Here is a 14071-nt window from a genome sequence, read left to right as displayed (position 1 = left end):
GTAGTTTGGCTCACAGGAATAGATAACCAAACAACAAAGGTCATAAATCTGTTGTCATTTTTATTCTGCATGCCAATATATGCTACATCTTTGAGAGAAATTTTATGGACTGTTCTAGGTCTGTAGTGACATTCTGGTTTGAATAAAAGCAGTAAAACTGCATCGACCTTCATGGTAAAATAATTGAGAAATATAAATTTACTAGTTAGGGAGGAAATACATTGATAAAATAATTGCCCTAAATAAAATCATGCAGGTAGAAAAAAAAAAAAAAACAAAAGCAAATGAGATGTGTTTATGGAGTAACACACCAGTTTTCTGGAATAGAAAAGTTTTGAAATGAAGTTCCAGGAGAGAAAAATAAAATTCTAGGTGAAGACCATGCAATTAAGGCAGCATTTTTAAAGTGTGTTACATAGTTTTGGGATACGTTTTGGGATAGTTTTGAAAAAAAAAAAGAAAAGAAAAGAGAGTCCCATAATGAAATATGTCTGAAAAAAAAACACACACTAAAATGTCACTTAATAAATATTTATTAAGCCAATGAAACCCATGTTAAAGTTTAATAGTTTTATGCTCTTGAGGACTTGGACTATTCTTTAATATGCTTACGCAGTTATAAATATCTAAGAGGCATAGTTGGTGAAATACTAGGCAGGGTTCCTAGGTATTTGACCACATAACAACCTCTTGATTGTTCATCAGGGAACTACTTGTGTTCCACAGAACACACTTTGGGAAATATTGCTTTAAATCTGTTGTATTCTGATACAAACTACAAAAATTATTAAATTCTGGTTCTGGTAATAGGCAAGGATCTGGTATTGTAATAATCCTGCAGATAAAAATTGTAAACTGACAGGGCGCCTGGGTGGTGCAGTTGGTTAAGCGTCCGACTTCAACCAGGTCACGATCTCGCGGTCCAGGAGTTCGAGCCCCGCGTCAGGCTCTGGGCTGATGGCTCAGAGACTGGAGCCTGTTTCCGATTCTGTGTCTCCCTCTCTCTCTCTGCTTCTCACCTGTTCATGCTGTCTCTCTCTGTCCCAAAAATAAATAAACGTTGAAAAAAAAAATTTTGTTTTTAAATTGTAAACTGTGAATTAAGTTAAAAAAAATAAAACGGCACAAGATTTAACTAAAAGCAGGAAAATGTGTTAAAAGAAACTTGATCCTTGGGACGCCTGGGTGGCTCAGTCAGTTGAGCGTCCGACTTCGGCTCAGGTCACGATCTCGCCGTCCGTGAGTTCGAGCCCTGCGTCGGACTCTGGGCTGATGGCTCAGAGCCTGGAGCCTGCTTCCGATTCTGCGTCTCCCTCTCTCTCTGACCCTCCCTCGTTCATGCTCTGTCTCTCTTTGTCTCAAAAAATAAATAAACTTAAAAAAAAAAAAAGAAACTTGATCCTTGAAAGAAGAGAACTGCGCTGAATGAGATCCACATTTACATAGAGTTTTCCAGGAGGACCCTTCCTAGTCCAACAGTGTTCTGCAGCTTGAGTAAAGAGATACAGAAGTATTGGCTTGTGGTGTCAGAGTGTGGAGTTTGGAGTCCTCTGAGTAGCTCAAAATTGAAAGGGGTTAATCTCATAAAAAAAGTACTCCACGGTATAGAGTCTAAATCTATATATATGTCTAAATCTATATATAATCTCTCCTCAAATCTTTAGTTAATCCCTGAACTGGGCATTCATGAGGAAAACTCTAGGCATCTGGTGAATATCAAGTCAGAAAAGCTAAATAGGGGAGCAAAGATTTCGGCTGGTGCTTACCATAAGGAAGACAGTTTGGAATTTGAGTCCCACCAAGTTAACTTTTAAGCTAGAATAAAATCAAATATATTCTCAAATGAAGATAACAAAATTCAGTGTCCACAATGTGTTATCCACAGTGTCTAGTGTACAAATTTTCTAGCCATGCGAAAAACAGGTTAAGATGACCTATAGTCTAGGAAAAAAACCACAAAAAAGAAACCGATCTTAAGATAGCACAAATGCTTAGGTAAAAGTCTAATCTGTTGATTAGACATGATTATTGTGTCAGTGTTAATTTACTGATATTGATAATTGTACTGTGCTCACATAAAAATAATTATTTAAAGGTGTCATTTATACAATTTACACATTTCAGAAAATAATTCTATCCATATAGACAGAGAGAGAAAGAAAAAAGAATGAACCAAAAGTGACTAAATGCTAACATTTAGGGAATCTGGTAAAGGGTATTGGAGAATTCTTTGTATTATTATTATGCCTTTTCTGTTACTCTTAAATTATGTCATTCATCAAAAATTATAAAAATATGATATGGCATTAGAGACAGATATAGTAAGGGACATGATTAACTTTGATGAGTGTGTATCATGAAAAAAAAATAAAGAGAATATTGAATATCAGTAAGGGTGCCGTGAGAGGGCCAACCTTACACATTGCTAGAGGGAGTAGAAGTTGGGAAAACCCTCTGCAAAACATTTGGTGATGTAGATTAAAAGCCATTGACAATGGGTGTCCTATTTTATTCAGTAATTCCATTCTGGAAATCTGTCCTAAGAAAATAATATAAAATGTGGGAACAGCTATTTGTATAAAATATGTCAAATCCAGAATTATTTACAAGGCTAAAAATATAAGGAATTTAAATATCTTTTAATAATTAGGTGGTCGTGTATATTATGGTAAAGCCTTATGGTTGGATATTATACAATAATAAATATAGTGTTGAGATGGTAGCTGACATACTCTGACATATAGTTACTATGTATCATGAGCTCTACTAGATTTTATCTATGCCTTATCTCATGTAATTCTCACAATGTCATTCAAATTGAAATTCATGAATAGTTTATATGACTATAAGAAATAATGTATAATGTTAAATGCACAATTCAGGATACACAGTTTTATACAGTCAAATTAGAAACAAAAAAATTCTATGGAATAAAGACAGTAAGGAAAATTACCAAAGGGTAATAAGAACTGTCTTTAGATGTTGGGATAATGGATGTATTTTATTCATTTTGTTTTGCTCTGTTTTACAGATGTTAATAGTTATATGTTAATTTTATAATGAACTATAAGACAAAATAAAACAAAAAGTTGTAGTAAAAATTATTTTAGTAGAAGTCTATACATAGCTTTCATTTAAAATACCATAAAGGTGAAAATATTGTTGAAAGTATCAAGAGGTTAATTAAGAAATGTGTACGTGGTATTCATTTTTAATCCAAATTGATTTCTCAAGATGAGTTATTAGATATTTCTATGACAGCACCAACATGCATTATAAGATTTGTCAGAGAATATTTAATGCCTATGGTAAGCTTAAAGTTAAATGGTAGTTTTTCTTTGATTGTATTGTCACTGCATTATAGACCATATGAGCATATAATTCAAAAAACTTGTTTCTGATAAAACAGAAGTGAATGTGAGCCATGGTATAATATAAATGCAGTATAAAAATTGTGTCTCAGGAATTTCAAAGAAGAATACACTAGTTATTGCACTTATAAGTTAGTAGTTTACATTTCAAAGAAATACTAATAAAAAATCCACATTTGGCATAAATACATTAAATACATTGGACGAGAATTAGAGTTTTTCAGTGGGATAACTATTGTCATATTGACTGTGACAATAATGAAAATGTTCAATGGATTATCTTCCAATTTAAAATAAAGATTTAGGACATCATAATATCATATTATAGTGATGGAAATATTATTTCCCAAAAATACTTACATTAAAGTTATGTCCACAAATATAACGTATCTTCCAGTTCTTTATAGCCAAAAATTATGGCTAGATTCATAAATGGTTTCTAAAATAATCTAAATATTGTATGGAGATGTTAGGCATTTTGTATCTTTTGCACAAATTCTATGGACATTTAGGCTAACTTTTATTGTGTTAGTTAAAACTAAAAGCAAAACATGTAGAAAACATATCACCAACTGATATCAACAAATGCAAAATTTGTAATGGATGTTCATGAGATTGTACTGGATGTATTTTAATGATCTAATTTTAAGAAGCATGCACATCTGCTTCAAGTCATTGTCTTCAAATAAAATTTTAATGTAACTGATCTTGATTGTAAGGAATCTCTGAAACTGAACAAAAATTCATGTCTGGTGAGAAGCAAATGAGTATTCAATATCTCAAAACTAAAGTAATTTGTTTCAGAAAGGAGAGAGAGAATATAATCTACACTGAAGTTGTAGGAGGCTGTAAGGAGATACACACAAAAGAGGAGCGATATGGGCATAATTTGAAAAGACTGAAAATATTATATGTAATATTTATTTGATCAGTATTAGCCTTACAAAGTGTTAAAAAATGTCATGGGTTTATGACAATATTTGCATCACTTACAATTTATTTTTTTGATTTTTGTTTTATTCTTAGAGTTACGTAAAAGAAGTGTTTTCCCTTGAAGGTGTTAGCATCCAAACTTATCTCTAAAAACAGGCCCTCACGGACTTCATGTTTTAGAAAAAAAAAGTGATACTTTCCTATATTTATATATGAGTAACATATTTAAAACAAGGGGCAAAACATTTTCTGTGTTTTCTTCTTCCTAACAATTCAGAACTTGAGGTTCATGTGGGAAATCCTAGAATATTAGAACAGTAAAGTGATCTTAGAAATTATCCATTCTAACACTTTCATTCTACGGATGAAAAATTGAGATCCCAAAATGTTACAACTGTACAGTTAACCCCTTTGACTACCAAAGGATGTCCTCGGGAACAGTCAAGTCTTTGGCAAAGACACATCAGTAACACCCCGTCTATCTCCCATTCTGCCCTAGAAATGGGGAGTATAGGGGGTAGAATATAATACCCATACTTCCTGGTTTTCATGAGACACTTTTATTTACATTTGCCGTCTGGGTATAATATTTCCTAGCTCCCTCTTTTACACTCAGAATTGTCCATCTAACTTTAGATACCCTAGGATAATGGGTGTTTAATTTGATTAATTTGCTGATGGGATACAGTGGGGTGGACATTCCTCTTTGCTTATATTCTTGCAAATCTAAGAGGTTTTGGAAAGAGCAGGAACAAATGGTTTTGCCAGAATTGCATAAAGTGAGAAGCCCAATGTTTTGACATAATAATTTTGCTTCAGCTGGACAATTGTATATTGTATACTCGACAGACTTGGATTAATCTTACTGTAAGGCAACATTTATTTACCTCATTCCTCTTCAAGAACACTAATAGTTGGACATTCACTTATGATAAGACTGTTAATATATGTTAATTTTCTGTGTCTGTCTTCTAACTTCCCATATAAACTCTAAACAGAAGATCTGGTGAGGATTTAAGGAAAAAGGAAGTGAAAAACATTCAAGAAATGGCCTTCTATTAGGAAACAATAATTATGTTTAAATTATTACGATTTAGAGGTGAAGGCATAGGTCAATGAGCCCATGAAAATTATGTGCAAATATATTTGGGTGTTCTTAATTCTTGCACCTATAATTTGCAAAAAAAAGTGTTCTTTTAATAATTGTTATGTTGTCCTAATTTCCATAAGAGCTAACCAAAGTTTTGATTTTGTAAGGAGAAGCTTACTATTATAAATAAGCTTCTATTCTTGGAATTTTGTTAATACGGTCATGGAATGAATTCCATTTTATATAGTTATGTCAAATATTTGTGTTTTAAAGATGATCTCAAATATAGTTTTCAGTGTTAAATTGATGTTTCATGGTGATCATAGCGATGAATCATAGTTTCTGAGTAGACTTAACTTTATACTTTCATTTTGGCAAACAAGTGGTTTTAAGTTCACAATTATGTGAACAGATGACTCTCATTCTAATGAAGCGCAAAGAGAATATTGAAGAAAAACTCTAATTTACATATGTTCATATTTTATACATATTGAATATATAGCAAAAACCCATCAAGGCTGGATGAAAAACAAAAAATTCTTCTGGCTTACACATTGCACAAATGCACATGCATCTATCAACAGCTCTTGCCCCCTTTCCCTGCCCAATCTACTCTTACTGAAAGGGTTGTGTTAAAGTGGCTACTGTTTCCTAAATGAGATAGTTATATTATAGGAGAATGAAATTGGTTGTTGTTCATTTCTCTATTAAGAATAAGGACTTGAGGCCATAATCGAAGTGAATTAATGCTGTTATTACTGTGGAGCTTGTATTATGTCTTATTATTGTATCTGAGTGAAGGGAGTGGGGGGAGGTGGGAAGCAATGCCTTTCACAAAATCATAAAAGTATAACATTACAATATATAACAAAGGAATAGGCTGAAGGGCAAAACAAAAATGAAGAAGATTCATCCACTTACACTATTTGCTAAAGCTGACAATTTGTAAGGGTATTGGCATCAGTATGTGCAATTACTTATCTATTTCCACTGAACAGTGAAACTGTTCTCCCCCTAGGAAGGCTTAGAGCAAAGTGTTTCGAGGAAGGGGGTGGAGAAAAAAGACAAAGGAGCTTATCCTGAATCTATTAGCTATAATGAACAGGTACTAAGAAGCAGACACTGCCCGGAACATAAATTACAATCTAAATGAGGTATTCGTATTTACATAAGCAGTTCCTCAGGCACTCTTAGCTAAGTTCATGGGAAGAAAGTCTTCCAAATGCCATTCATACCACCAGGGATAATTGCAGGACTAGAAGTATCCATGCCATTGCTGGGGAACCACGGAACGGGGTTTTAATTTTCAGTTTGACTTACATGCTGTTGTCATATCATAGAGACTACAGTTGCAGTTTTACAGCATGGTTTTTCTTGGCTTATTTTAGAATCACAGAAAGAGTAAGCTTGCAAATCTTTTAATAAGGCAATTACATTCAGACAAAGATTAGATCTCAGTGGCACAATAGATTTTTGCTATATTATTCAGTATCTTTTTGATATTCCACTGTCACTAGACAAAGCTGTGAATAGTAATGTGACAAGTCTATTCAGAAGACAACAATGAGGGTTTCCTTAATTGTGTTCACTTGTATGCCATACAAACCCTCACTTAATTTTTTTTTTTCCTGTTTTGAAAAAGCAGAAAGAAAATATCATTTAGAGTCACAAAAACCACTGTTGAATCTATCTTTGAAATCTACATTTTATATTTGTAAAATGAAAATGTTGAGATATTCAATCATTTAATTTTTTATTTGGTAAAAATATCTTATGATTCAAAATGTCAGTCTTAATATAGGAATGAATTATTTGACATGAAAAAGAACAAAAATCCATAAGAATCTAAAGAATTGTTTAAAATATGTACTTTGGATGATGGGATAGGGATTTGGAAGATCCCCCTGTGGGTTTCTAATGGTTGCTAATAAGAAGAAACCTAAGGCAAATATTTGTTTTATGTATTTTCTTCAAGACTTAGCCTTCCTCCCATACTTAAAATTATTTTAAGAACTTATGATGGAAATGTAAGACAGATAGTCCTTTTTGGACTAGTAAATTTTACATTAATGTATTAGTTTATTTGAGAGAAGATCTTGTTCAAATGATCTAGTATTTTGTTAATTTTATAAATTAATGTTTATAAGTCAATTTTTTTTTTGAGAGAGAGAGAAAGAGAGGGATCAGGGGAGGGGGAGAGGAAGAGGGAGTGAGAGAATCCCAAGCAGGCTCCATACCCAGGGTGGAGCCTGATGGCATGACCATGAAATCATGACCCGAGCCAAAACCAAGACTCTGACACTCAACCGACTGAGCCACCCAGGTGCCCCTATAAGTTAACTTTTAAAAGATAGTGGCACTTATCTTCATTGTCCCAGATTGAGATTGTGTAGCTAAAACATCACTGAATTTGTGGAACATTGTTTGAAACTAATGACTTTGTAGAAACAATTAACCTTAAAGTTTAATTTGAGCAGGACAAATGGAAACTGTGAGTGATGAGCTCTAATCTGAATTCTGTAACTAGTGTTTTTACATCTTGGTTTCACTTAATCTTTTTTTTTAAGATTAATTTATTTATTTTGAGAGAGTATGAGCAGGGGAGGGGCAGAGACAGAGAGGGAGACAGAGGATCTGAAGCAGGTTCTGTGTTGACAGCAAGAGCCCAATGCGGGGCTTGAACTCATAACTGTGAGATCATGACCTGAGCTAAAGTTGGAAGCTTAACCGACTCACCCACCCAGGTGCCCCTCACTTAATCTTTTGGTACCTGTTTCCTTAGTAGTAAAATAAGGAAATGCTTCATGTGAGGATAGGTGTTGTATGAAAGCAATGAATCATGGGAATCTACTGCTGATGCCAAGAGCACACTGTTGACAATAAATTATATTAAAAAAAAAAAGAATGGAAAATCGATGAGAAAATTTCTGTTACTGTAAAAGCACTACATGAAGGCTGTACAATATCAGAAAAGCTATAGAAGATGTAGGAAGTGGGGGTTGCCTGGCTGGCTCAGTCAGAAGAACAAGTGACTCTTGATCTCAGGGTCATGAGTTCAAGTCCCAGGTTAGGTGTAGAGATTACTAAAAAATAATTAAATAAACTTTAAAAACAAGATCCAGGAAGTTTCCATAGTCATAGATTTGAGAGCTTTGCATACTGAATCATGGAAGGAAGTGGTTAAGATTGTACACCAACTGTTACCCTGGAAGAGGTTTACAGGTAAAAAATAGACAAATGATTCTAAAAGGAAATGTTATAATATCTTAGAAAATAATTGCTAAATGATATCATGAAATAGAACCTTATTAATTTATCAAAATATTCTGAGCAATGTTTACCATTTTCATATACTTAAAAAAAGCGCCCATACTGGGTGGCTTGGTCGGTTAAATATCTGATTCTTGGTTTCCACTCAGGTCATGATCTCTCAGATCATGATCTCACATCCCTGACAGTGTGGAGCCTGCTTGGAATTCTCTTTCTCTCCCTCTCTGTGCCCCTCCCCTGCTTGTGTTCTTTCACTCTGAAAACAAAAACAAAAACCATTTGATATTATTGTTGAGAGTGATTGGTAGAGCTTCCCACCTAATGAAGAGCACTGCAAGGCATCTTGGTCTTTTTGCATACAAATTAAAGAGAATACTTAGAGTTAGTGTAATAAGTAGAACCAGATAAACTTTTTGTAGTTAATCGAGATGTTTTCACAGGCGCTAGCTATAAAGATTAGACAAACTGGGAGCCATTATACTTTGATATTGCTACATAAACCTTGACTTCCCTGTGCTTACCAACAACTTATTATTGAAACAAAATTGGCCAACTGAGATCAGGCCATAATACTCTATTTGCATCTCATACTTCCAAGAAATATAAAGAAAATAGTACAGTACTTCATGATTATTAATATATTGAGCAAATTAATATTCAGTCCTGTTACAAGGTCCAAAACATTACTGTTAGATTCTTTTAAAGTTACTTTTTTTCCTGCAGTGAAGCAATTTAAGTCATCAAAACTAGTCCCTCACAAGGCGTAAGTTTATGTTGCTGCTATTCTTTAACGCAGATTTGTCATAGACATTAAAATCCCACACAAAATGTTGGATATTTACTGTAGAAAATCTGAAATGTAATTTTTCAGCATTACATTCTACCTCTACAGATTCTAATGAATGAATAAATTCTTTATTGACTTTGGCTCAAATGGCAAGGCTATGTGACCCAGGGAATAACCAAATGTTGGCAGAACAAAAGTGAAAAATCAATAGCAATTGATTATTTAAACTCAGAATTTCAGGGTACTCAGGCAGGATTTATTCTAAGCCAAGCCCCAGTAGGAGCACTCTTTGAATCTATCTGATTTGTAAACTGTCTCCAATACTTCATCTTACCCAGTTAATTTGCAATCAGAATTGCTGTTTGAAATGTAGACATCTGATTTGTTGATGAATCTTATATAGTTCCTGCAATTTGTTTATTTTTGCTCATGTATATATTAGTGTCTACCTAGTTCATGCCATTTTTATCCTTTTGAATTCTGAACCTCCTCTTCAGATTAAAAAAAATATTATTTCAAGGACTGCTAGAAAGCCTTAGGACTTAGTAGTCCTGTGGTGTTGTCAAACTGATTGTTGGAGGAGGGGAGTTCCCCATCTGATCTCCGCCAAACCAGGCTGGGACATCATTCAATTGAAAGCCAAGAGGGACTCAATTGGAAAGCACCACACCATGCTTTTTGTATATTGCACCTGCCTCTTGGGGGTTATGCTAAAAGTGGCAGCACTTTTCAGAAAGAGAAAAGCTGGCAGATGTTGGAGGTGATTAAAGGGATGATTAAAAACTGGCACATTCTCTCCATGAAAGTATGTCTGTGTTTATTCTACTACACTTAGAACTTGGCAGACCTTGGGGATATGGTTAGATTGCGAAAACTGTGGCAGGACCACTATTACTTACAAAGAGGTTCTCCTCCAAGATATTGGGATCAAATACTAAGCTATTCAATTTGCCAACAAAATACATAATGTCGTAAATTTAATTTTTGTATGAACTGAGCAGAAGAAACAGAAATCATTTTCACAAAATGGTTGGTGACTGTTACCAACACTAATTCTTAAAGTTAGAGATTTTGAATTCTGTGATACCATTATGCAATGTGTATGTGAATATTTAGGTTTCACATGGACACTTGATTTCATGTATAAAATAATTTAAAATTGAAAGTGTCCATATAAAATGTCTGGGCTTCTTGTAACCATGATTACACTTTTTTTTTTCTAGAGAAATTTGCTATTAATATTAATCTTGAGTCACTTGTCTGACTATAAAAATAAAATTGATCATTTTAATCTCTTCAGTATAGTCATTATAGAACTTGCAACCCAGTTACCTATGAGACATTTTGTTAAGGCAAATGTTAGCCGAGTTATGTGGTCCTTCCAAAAACATCTTATAAAGAAAATAGCTTGAAACAGTTTACAGGAATCATTAGTCAGTAGCTAGTATGACATTTTCAATTATTGTGAGTATAACGACACTTATAGTGTTTGCAGACTTTATATGAACTTATGAATTGCTAACAAGTAAATTAGACATTGATTATTCACTTTATAAATAGCCCACAGAAGCAAGAACAATATAAATATAGACTGATAATACAGAGTGGGAAGCGATCTTAGAATTCAACTTTCCTACCTATTTTGAATCCCTTATTGAACTTTCTTTCTTTTTTTTTAATTTTTAATGTTTATTTTTGAAGGACAGAGAGAGAGAGACAGAGCACAAGCAGGGGAGGGGCAGAGAGAGAGGGAGACCCAGAATTCAAAGGAGGCTCCAGGCTCTGAGCTGTCAGTACAGAACCCCATGCCAGGCTTGAAGCCACAAACCCTGAGATCATGACCTGAGATGAAGTCAGAAGCTTGACTGACTGAGCCCCCCAGGCACCCCTCAAACTTTCTTCATGAATGGTCATTTAGTCTCCTTCTTACCAGTCACATTTTCTGCCATCCCCAACCATGGAACCCATTGGACTTCTTTTTGTTGCCTACACATTTCTGTGCCTCTGATCATGCTTTTTTTCCTGTCTGGACTTCTTTCCTCCCCTGCAACTTCCAAAATATTACTTGTTTGGTAATATAAAATATGACCTTCCCTGTGAGGGACCTTTCCCAATTCTGCCAAAGCAGCTAAAAACATCTTCTGTTCCCTACCGTTGCTATGGCATTTGCCACACTGTACTGCTATTGTAACATACACACACTCACACACACACACACACACACACACACACACACACACTTTTGTAACTCTCACTATACTATTCTTATGGGTAGGAACAGTTAAATTCATCTACAGATTTTTAGAACCTAGCAAAAAGTACCAATGTTTTCTGAATGAATATATGAATGAATCAATAATTTTAATTGGATCAGAAAAAGTAGCCATAAAATTACATATGCAAGAATTGAAAATTAAAAATCTGAGCTCCTAAGACAAAAATGAAGTATTGACACATGTGAGCTGTTGCTGAAACAATCATAATTCTCTAATTTTCTCTTTATTTTATTTTTTTAATTTTTTTTTCAACATTTACTTATTTTTGGGACAGAGAGAGACAGAGCATGAACGGGGGAGGGGCAGAGAGAGAGGGAGACACAGAATCAGAAACAGGCTCCAGGCTCTGAGCCATCAGCCCAGAGCCTGACGCAGGGCTCGAACTCACAGACCGCGAGATCGTGACCTGGCTGAAGTCGGACGCTTAACCGACTGCGCCACCCAGGCGCCCCTCTCTTTATTTTTTTTGAAGGTAGATTGGTCAATGGTAGTCCCAACTCACTGAATGAGGTCAACCTAGAGACAGGTATAGTGAAGCTACAAGTTTTCACTTTGCTCTGGAAGCGTCACAAATTGGTCAGGAAACAAATGTTAGTCTGCCTATGTCCTGTAGCATGCTGTTGAAATGCATGTCTTTTTTCATGTTTGTGCCTATCAAGAAGTGATAAAATGTTTAAAATAATAAAACTTGAATTTGGGGCAAATAGCCATTGTTTGCCATTATTGTCCCATCTTTTGTTTTCGTTTTGTTTTGTTTTTGGTCCCATCTTTTTTTTTTTTTAATGTTTCTTAAACATAATTTATTCATTTTTGAGAGACAGAGAAACACAGAGTATAAGTGGGGGAAGAGCATAGAGAGAGGGAGACCCAGAATCTGAAGCGGGCTCCAGGCTCTGAGCTGTTAGCACAGAGCCCAACTCAGGGCTTGAACCCATGAACTCTGAGATCATGACCTGAGCTGAAGGCAGACGTCTAACTGATTGAGCCAGCCAGGTGCCCCTTTTTGGTCCCATCTTGATAACAGGTTTAAGACTTTGCTAAAGTCAATAAATTATTATTCTTCCAATGTAACTCTAGCCAATGTAATAAGGCTAAGATTAATACATTTGCTAAATTTCTTTCATTGTGAAGCTATTGGAATCTGTTCATTTTGTAGCTGTCATTTTAAAATAAGCATAAGTGTCCATGGAGGCACGCAAGATGGCTTGGAATGATTTACATATTCAAGGAATAGACATGAGGAAAATAAAAATTATTAATCTGAGCTATATTTACACTTCTGTTGCTCTTTATTTCCATAATTAGAGGGGATTCTCTTAAAGTTATTATCACTGTTACAGCTTTTCATGCATTTTTAACCTTGAGCGTTATGTTTTTAAGTAATGTTCTAATTTGGTTAATATTTTCACAGAATGAAATTCTTGGTTATTTTCACCGAATGCAGTTTCTCAAGGAATGTTTCAAAATACAGCATTACCCATTCAATAATTTCAAACAAGACAGTGATAAATTTGCTGTTATTTAGCTTCTCTTTTAGACAGCATTTATTTATAGATAGAGTTCTGTTCTCAGAAATCTAAGTATACATTCGTATATGTACATTATATATTTTATACATTGAAATAGCAAATTCTTTCAGGTACATTAAAGTAGAAATTGTTATGTAATGAGTCTCTGGGTTATGATTGAAAGGAAAAAGTAACTAAACTAAGATAAAGCACCTTTAGGATTTTTAATAATCTTTATCTCAAGAAAATATGAATGTCTTCATCATTAAATGTAAAATTTTTTAAATATTAATTGGTATAATAATTAAATGTAATTTAGAATTCTAAGGAATGAAAGAATAACAAACTAATAAAACCAAATTTTAGTAAAATACAGGTCAGCAAATAGGAAATAACAGAGTGAAAAAGATTTTCTGGGAATATCTAGAAAATCACTCACACATACAACTATATGAAGTTGCATAGGAGACATTGGAGGGCTAGTGCTAGTTGAATAAAAAATTTTAAAACCCTGAAAAACTGGATGTGTCTAAGAATTATATCAAAGTAGCATGACTTGAAGAGATGGGGTTCAGAAAGTCATAATAAAAAGGTAGCTGAAATTAGTAACTGGCAAGATGTCAAGGTGTGGGGTAATTAACCTCTAGAGATATCTTTCAACTCAACCAATAGTTTTTGTTCAATACTATAAAATTTCTTGGCTTTTTTTTTTTTCTTGATGTCTGTGTTTTGCTAGATGTCTATGAATTCATCTAACACAATTCTGTGGAACTCAAAAGTTCTTTTAACTCTTCATGGTAAATTCAACCAGTTTCTTCTTAAAAATAAAATGTATT

The sequence above is a fragment of the Acinonyx jubatus genome, chromosome D4 (genome assembly GCF_027475565.1).
Source record: "Acinonyx jubatus isolate Ajub_Pintada_27869175 chromosome D4, VMU_Ajub_asm_v1.0, whole genome shotgun sequence".
Lineage (NCBI taxonomy): Eukaryota > Metazoa > Chordata > Mammalia > Carnivora > Felidae > Acinonyx > Acinonyx jubatus.
This window is presented reverse-complemented; position numbering follows the sequence as displayed.